We start from the raw sequence: 6688 nt of genomic DNA on the forward strand, positions 1-6688 counted from the left end.
AGCCCGAGGGTCCCTCTTGTGTTGGCCGCCTGCTTGAGGTCACCGTCACGCCAAATGATCACTGTGCCACGGAGGTGCATTTTGGCGTGGCCTATCCTGGCTCCACAGCCACCTCCCTGAGAACGGGTATGGTCAGAACCGTAGGAAGCTCAAGGGCGCCGCCAGCCGGTTTCAAAAACGTATCTGTCAGCACCTGCTGCTGCAACCGCGAGGTTTGCAAGTGCCCTCCGCATAATTCTCCCCCTCCCCCGCAACGACGTCATCACTTCCAATCCTGGCGAACAATGTATGAACCTTGCTGGGGTTTTCGTTTGTTTCTCTTTTGTGGGGTTTCCTCTCTCTCTCTCTCTCTCTCTCTCTCTCTCTCTCTCTCTCTCTGTCTCTCTGTCTCTGTCTCTGTCTCTGTCTCTGTCTCTGTCTCTGTCTCTCTCTGTCTCTCTCTCTCTGTCACACGCGCTCTGATGTTCGGGGCCTAATGGGAGAAATGAAATCAAGCGAGGGGTTTTGCCCTCAGGTTGCCTTGGTCTCGGGTTGACTTGTGTGCGCTGAGAAAGACGGCCTGTACTGAAGGCCCTGCGCAGACTTTTTGACAACCCCCGATCCATGGAATCCTGAAGCTGTGGAACCTAGAAATCTTTCGGTCTCCTTTTGATTTGGAAATCTTCTCCTTGACAGAAAGAAGCCCATTTAAAAGAGAAAAAGAAAAAGTGGAACTGCATGAGCAGATCGGTTTTTAGATCTCAGCGGGCGGGCTGCCCGGTTCTCTGGTCGGCTGCCCGGTTCTCTGGGGAGAACTGTCTTCATCTTGCAAATCTGTACACACAGCCCACAGTGGCCTGGGATGGAGGCCAGTGGACTGGATTGGGCAGAACCTGAGACCAGAGGAAAGAGAAAAAAAATAAGAAAAATGGTGGTGGTGGTTGGGGGGAGGGGGAAGAGGTCTGCTTTGAAAAATAGGAACTGCTGGCAGGGCTCCCTCACCCCCACCCCCCCACCCCAAAGTAGGACTGTGTATCCAGGCGTAGAAATGATACTGCGCCAAGAAGGCAAGCGCTGTTGAGACTGCTGTTCCTATGATGTTACAAACCGAAAGCGATGCTTTCTGGTCGAGGCTCTCCATGACAATCTGCTAAGCAAATCACACGTTGGCTGTTTTGGACGTTCTCTGCAGTTTTCATTGGGAGTGAGGAAGAGCCGTTTGTACATGTTTTGATACAATGTTTTGAATGCTGTGGGACCATGGTATGTTTCCGCCGTGGATGAACAAGGTTGCCTTTTCCAGCTTCCGCTTGCATGGTCATTTCCTGGTCCTGACGACCCCCCCGCCCCAAGTGAGGGAGGCCTGTGTGTCTTTGTGTCCATTTAGAAGGGTTGGTGCTTGATGCCAGCATGATATCCAAATCTTGATTTTGGACTTACCAAACTACTGTTGGGAGTTTGTTTCTTGTCTAATCTCCCTTAACTCTTGCAGTCACCTGAGTGTCCACTCTTGATTTCGCGTCTCTCTCTGCCTCTGTCTCTGTCTCTCTCGCTCTTTCCTTTTGTTGATTTCTTCAAGGCAAGCCATCTTTTTCCTCCTCCTCCTCCTCCTCCTCCTCCTCCTCCTCCTCCTCCTCCTCCTCCTCCTCCTCCTCCTCCCCCCCTCCTCCTCCTCCCCCACCACCCTCCTCTTCCTCTTGCTCCTTTCTCTGCCCCCTCCCCCCTCCCTCCCTCCTCCCCCCGCCCTTTTAAAATTGAAGTCTAACAGACTGACAAGAGTATATTGGTTTTCAGGTGTATACCCTAGCGAGTGGCTATGTTTACACATGGCCCAGGGATCTCCGTGATAAGTCTCGTTACTGTCTGTCACCATTCGATGTCATGACAGTAGGATGGACTCTATTCCGCCTGCTGTACATGACATCCTGCGAGTGAGTTGTTTATTTCATAACTAGAAGTGGGCACCGCTTCCTCTCCCTCACCTATTGCACTCGTCTCCCTCTTCCCCCCTCCCTCCCTCCTCTGGCCACCCCCCATTTGTTCCTTTTAGGTGTCGAGGAACCTGTTTGCGGTTCCTTCTTTGTGTTCATGTGTGTGTATTGCTGTGTACGTTCTTCACAGACATGATAGTCTCGCGACCTGAGGTATCTTGTGTAGCGCAATACCCTCTGGGTCTCTCCATGTTTCCGCGGATGGCAAGACCTCATTCCCTGGTAGGGTTGAGTCATAAACGCGCGCGCGCCTGTGTGTGACTAGGTAGAGACGTATGCACACAGAGAGCGCTATCGGTATGTCCCTAACTATGGCTACATAGGGATAGGTGTGGATACACATACACGTGTATGTATGTGTCAACCTCACCCCCTCGGTGGGCACGTAGTGGAGTTGCTGGGTCACGTGGTAGTTGTTGGTGCAGTGCTTTCAGGGACTTCTGTGCTGTTTTCCGTAGTGTCATCTGTTGTCGGGGAGCCATTCTGTCAGGCGCCAGGTGATATCTCTGAGTCCTCCAGCATGACATGGTGGTGGTCTCTCTCAGCGTGAAAAATAGGTGTCCCGTCAGGAGCCACTTTCCTCTGCCGTTTGGAACTTGCTGTCGCGATTCCAGATCCTGGGCCTGGCCGTGTATGCTTGTGCAGAGAAATGCCAGCGCTTTCTATCATACCCTCCATTTAAAAAAAAAATGGTTCTGTATTTGATGGGCTGCGTTGGGTCTTTTTTTGCTGTGCGCGGGCTTTCTTTCCGTTGCGGTGAGTGGGGGCTCCCCTTCGTTGTGGTGCGCAGGCTCCTCATTGCCAGTGGCTTCTCTTGGTGCGGAGCACGGGCTCCAGGCACGGGGGCTTCAGGAGTTGCGGCACATGGGCTCAGTCGTTGTGCCTCACGGGCTTCGTTGCTCCGCGGCATGTGGGACCTTCCTGGAGCAGGGATCGAACCCGTGTCCCCTGCAGTGGCGGGCGGATTCTTAAGTAGTGCGCCAGCTAGGCAGCCCCAGTTGTTTCTTGTATTTCAGGGAAAGGTTTCCTTTGGCTTTTGGTTTTGTCCCCGCCCCCACCCCCCAAGAAAGGTACTGTTGGTTGCTTTGTTGACAGTGGAAAACTGTGTTGCGGTTGCTGTTGGAGTGGTGGGGGTCGTCGTCCTTGTTGCTTTGTTTCCTTTGTGGGCGTTGTTTTCTGTTGGTTTTTTCTGGCTTTGTTTCCTTGTGGATGAAAATGCCTGGTCTTGGTCTGCTCTGTTCAGGCCTCCTGCCCACTTTCCCCATCGGGTTGCTTGTTCTGGGGGGCTGCGTTGCATGAGGCCTTGCCCTGTTTTGGACAGGAACCTCTTATGGGACATGCTTGAGGTTTTCAGATGCGTGTGTGTGTGTACGTGTACACGTGTGTGTGTCTGTACGTGTACACGTGTGCATACACGTACATGTGTGTGTGCCTTTACGTACTCCTTGAAGGGCCACAGCAGTCCCAGAGCTTGACTTTGACTTTTTGGTAGTTTGGCTTGGTTTGATTTTGGTGGGACGACAGGTCACTGTGAACCTTTACTGTAAATCTCTCTCTCACACGCACGCGCGCGCGCGCGCGCGCACACACACACGCACGCACGCACGCACGCACGCACGCACACTCACCACGTTGCATTGTGTAGATGTCCTGGAACGCGGTTTCTTTAGTGGATGGCTGTTGACTCGCTGCTCCCCGCCCCCCTGCCCCCGCCCGCCGGTGACTGTGGTCAGTCCATTTTGAAATCCACGTTCTGACCTCAAGGGCATGTTCCCCACCCACGCACCCATGTGTTCTCTTTGGACTTTGTCGCGGTCTGTGCGGAAATAGATGTTTGTTTCCATTTGTGTGGGGCCAGAGTGTATGTTTACTTTCGTTTCTAGCTTCCGGGCTCTGCGTATCAGCTTTCCAAAGCCCTTCCCCGTGCCAGAAGGGATGAGTTCCTGCGTCGTTCTCTGAGCGCTTGCCTGGTTTCGTTTCGCTGGTCCCCGCCTTCCCTCCCTCCCTCCCTCCCTCCCTCTCACCCTCCGGGGAGCTGGGGATCTCGCTTGTGGCACTGTGGGCGTCTCCGTGGAATTCCCCGCGCCCCCCCCATGGCCTGGAATCGCGTCCCCTTCCAGGCAGCCTCCCGGCGGCATCTTGCCAGCTACCCCCGCCCCCGTGTGCTGCCGGGGATCGGGACGCGCCGTGTCGTGTCGTGTCGTGTCGGGCCGGGAGCTAGCTCCGAGGCGGACCCCTCGGGGCCGCGCGGGACGCCCGCCCCGCTCCGGGAGGAGCTCGGGCGTTTGGGCGGCCCGGCGCTCCGGCGTCCTCGGTGGCCGGCCGGCGACCGGGATCCGGCCCGGGGACGTTCGAGCCGGTTGTCGGGCGCCACCTGGCGGCCGCTTTTATATTGTCCCTTCCCTCCGGAGCTCCGGCGACCTTGTCGAGGGCTGTGACTCAGCCGCCGGGCCCGAAGCAGAGTTCCGGGAGGCGGGCGACGCTGGTGCTGGCAGCCCCGGTGGCGCCGAGGCGTAGGCGCCTCCTGCTGTCGCCTGAGATTGGGCCTGCAGATCTATGGGGCTGTGACTGCCGCCGCGCTCCCGAGCCGGGGCTGAGGGGCCGCCTGGCCGGGTCGACCAGCATGCGCCCGTGCCCCTCCGGCCGCGGGAACCCATGTCGGGTCGTGCCGCCGCGGTGGGAGAGGAGAGGGTCTGCCGCGCCCGGAGCGCCTGGGACTTGGTGGCCCGGCCTTCTCCTGGGCCGCCCTTGGGAGCGTTCGTTCCCCGACCCCCCCCACCTCCCTTTCCCGGTGCCCCCCGCGTCCCGCTCCGGAGGTGGGGACCGGCTCGGGCCGAGCGTTGAGGCCGGTGGAGGCCGCCACGGGCTCGGTGGTGGACGCGCGTGCGTCCCGGTCGTCAGATGCTTTCGGGCCGATGGTTTTCCGAGCCGGACTCCAGAGGTGAGGACCGGCCTGGGCCGCCAGCGGTGACCCGGAGAGGCTGGCCCGGGCCTGGGTGCGTTGCCCCGTGGGCTCCGGGCGTCTCCCTGGAGAAATGGGTTCAAGTCCCGATGGGTCCGGAGACGTGGACGGACCGGCCCCTGCTCGCGCAGGTGGCCGGCGAGGGTGCACCCGGCCTGTCAGCGTGCCCGCGTGGGTCCCGGTCGTCGGACGCGACTTTGTCTCCCCCCTCCGCTCTCCACCCCGAGTCCGGGCCGGGAGGTGGGGACTGGCGCGAGCCCTACTGGGTGGCCCGGGGAGGGGCTCCCGGGCCCGGGCGTGGTCCCTCATGGGGCCCGCTCATCGGAGGCGGCTCGGAGGGGTGCTGTGTTTCTTTCTTGGAACCAAGTCCTGGCCCGGAGACTCGGATGGACCGGTGCCTGCCCGCGTGGGGGGACCGGGGAGGGCGTCCCCAGCCCGCTCCCTCTCCCCCGTGTCCCTGGCCCACTCTGCCACCCCTCCATCCCCGGGTCGACCAGGTGGCCCCGGGCGCTCCGGGGCAAGTGTGGATGGGGAAGTGTTGGGGGCAGGTGGCCGGACCGAGGTTCCGGGGGCCCCCGTGAACCTCGTGGGTGGGCCCCGCTGTCGGGCGCGATGATTTCTTCCGCCGGAAATGGGGCCTTTTTGCCACCAGATAGGTGCTGACACGGTGTTCTTCTGCGTCTGTCGCCGATAGACGCTGGGGCTCCGGACGCGGGCAGGACTCCGGGCTGGGGGCGGCTGTCTGACGCCCGGCTCGGTCCTTGCCGCTTGAGCTGCCCGCTTGGGCCTGCGCGCCGGCTCTTGCGTGCGCGTCCGGCTGCCCCGACCCGCAGTGCCGCCTCCGGCCTCTGGCTGAGCCCGAGGGCGGCGGGGCCAGGTGGCGTCGGGTGCTCGACCCTGTGCGCTGCCCCCGCTGCAGGCACCCGGTGGTGAGTGGCCGGCACGACCCCACCCCACAGGCTCTGTGCCCCGTGTCAGGCGTTCTCGTTCTGGGGTGGCTGGCTGCTCTTTGCCCGAGACGAAGGGGCGCCGGCGAGGCGGAAGCGGGCCTCCGTGTGATGGGTCTTCGCCGTGCCTCCCCTGCGGGCCTCCCCCGCCGTGGCTTTAGGCTGGGTGGGTCAACCGATTGATGTGGTGGTGCCACGCTCCGCTGGGCTGGGCCTAAGCCGTGCCAGACGAGGGATGGACGTTCCTGGGGGACGGGACCGCTCTTCTCGTTCTGTCCGCGGGCTCCTCGCCTCTCTTCCGCCCCGCCTGCCGGGGTGTGCGGAAGGCAGGGGTGCGGCCTCCGGCCCCGAACCCGCGGTCTCCCGCCCCCGCCTCCCAGCGTGGGCGGGGACCGGGGTCCTCGGACGCAGCAGACGCTCTCGCTGTGCCTCTTTGGCGTACGCCTCGCGAGCGGCCCTCCCCGCGGCGGGGAGGGCCGCCCCGCCGCCACGCTGCGCGCCCCCCGTCGGTGTGCGAGCGTGCCGCGCCTGGCCCTCCGTGGTGCTCCTGGAGCGCTCCAGGTCGTCCCTCAGGTGCCCGAGGCCGAGCGGTGGTGTTGTTCCCCTTTCCCAGCGTGTCCCTCGGGTCTCCGCCACCGTGGCGGGTGCCGTGAGCGGCTCTCTCTTGGGGGGGTCGAGACGGTAAGGGAGGTGCGCCCGCCTGTTCCCCCCGGCGGTGGGCCCGGGGCCGCCTCGTTGTGCTGGTCCTCAGCGGCGTGCCGTGGGGGCCTGAGCTTGGCCGAGCGCACGCCCCGTGTGGTCCCCACTAC

The sequence above is a fragment of the Hippopotamus amphibius genome, chromosome 15, assembly GCF_030028045.1.
Source record: "Hippopotamus amphibius kiboko isolate mHipAmp2 chromosome 15, mHipAmp2.hap2, whole genome shotgun sequence".
Lineage (NCBI taxonomy): Eukaryota > Metazoa > Chordata > Mammalia > Artiodactyla > Hippopotamidae > Hippopotamus > Hippopotamus amphibius.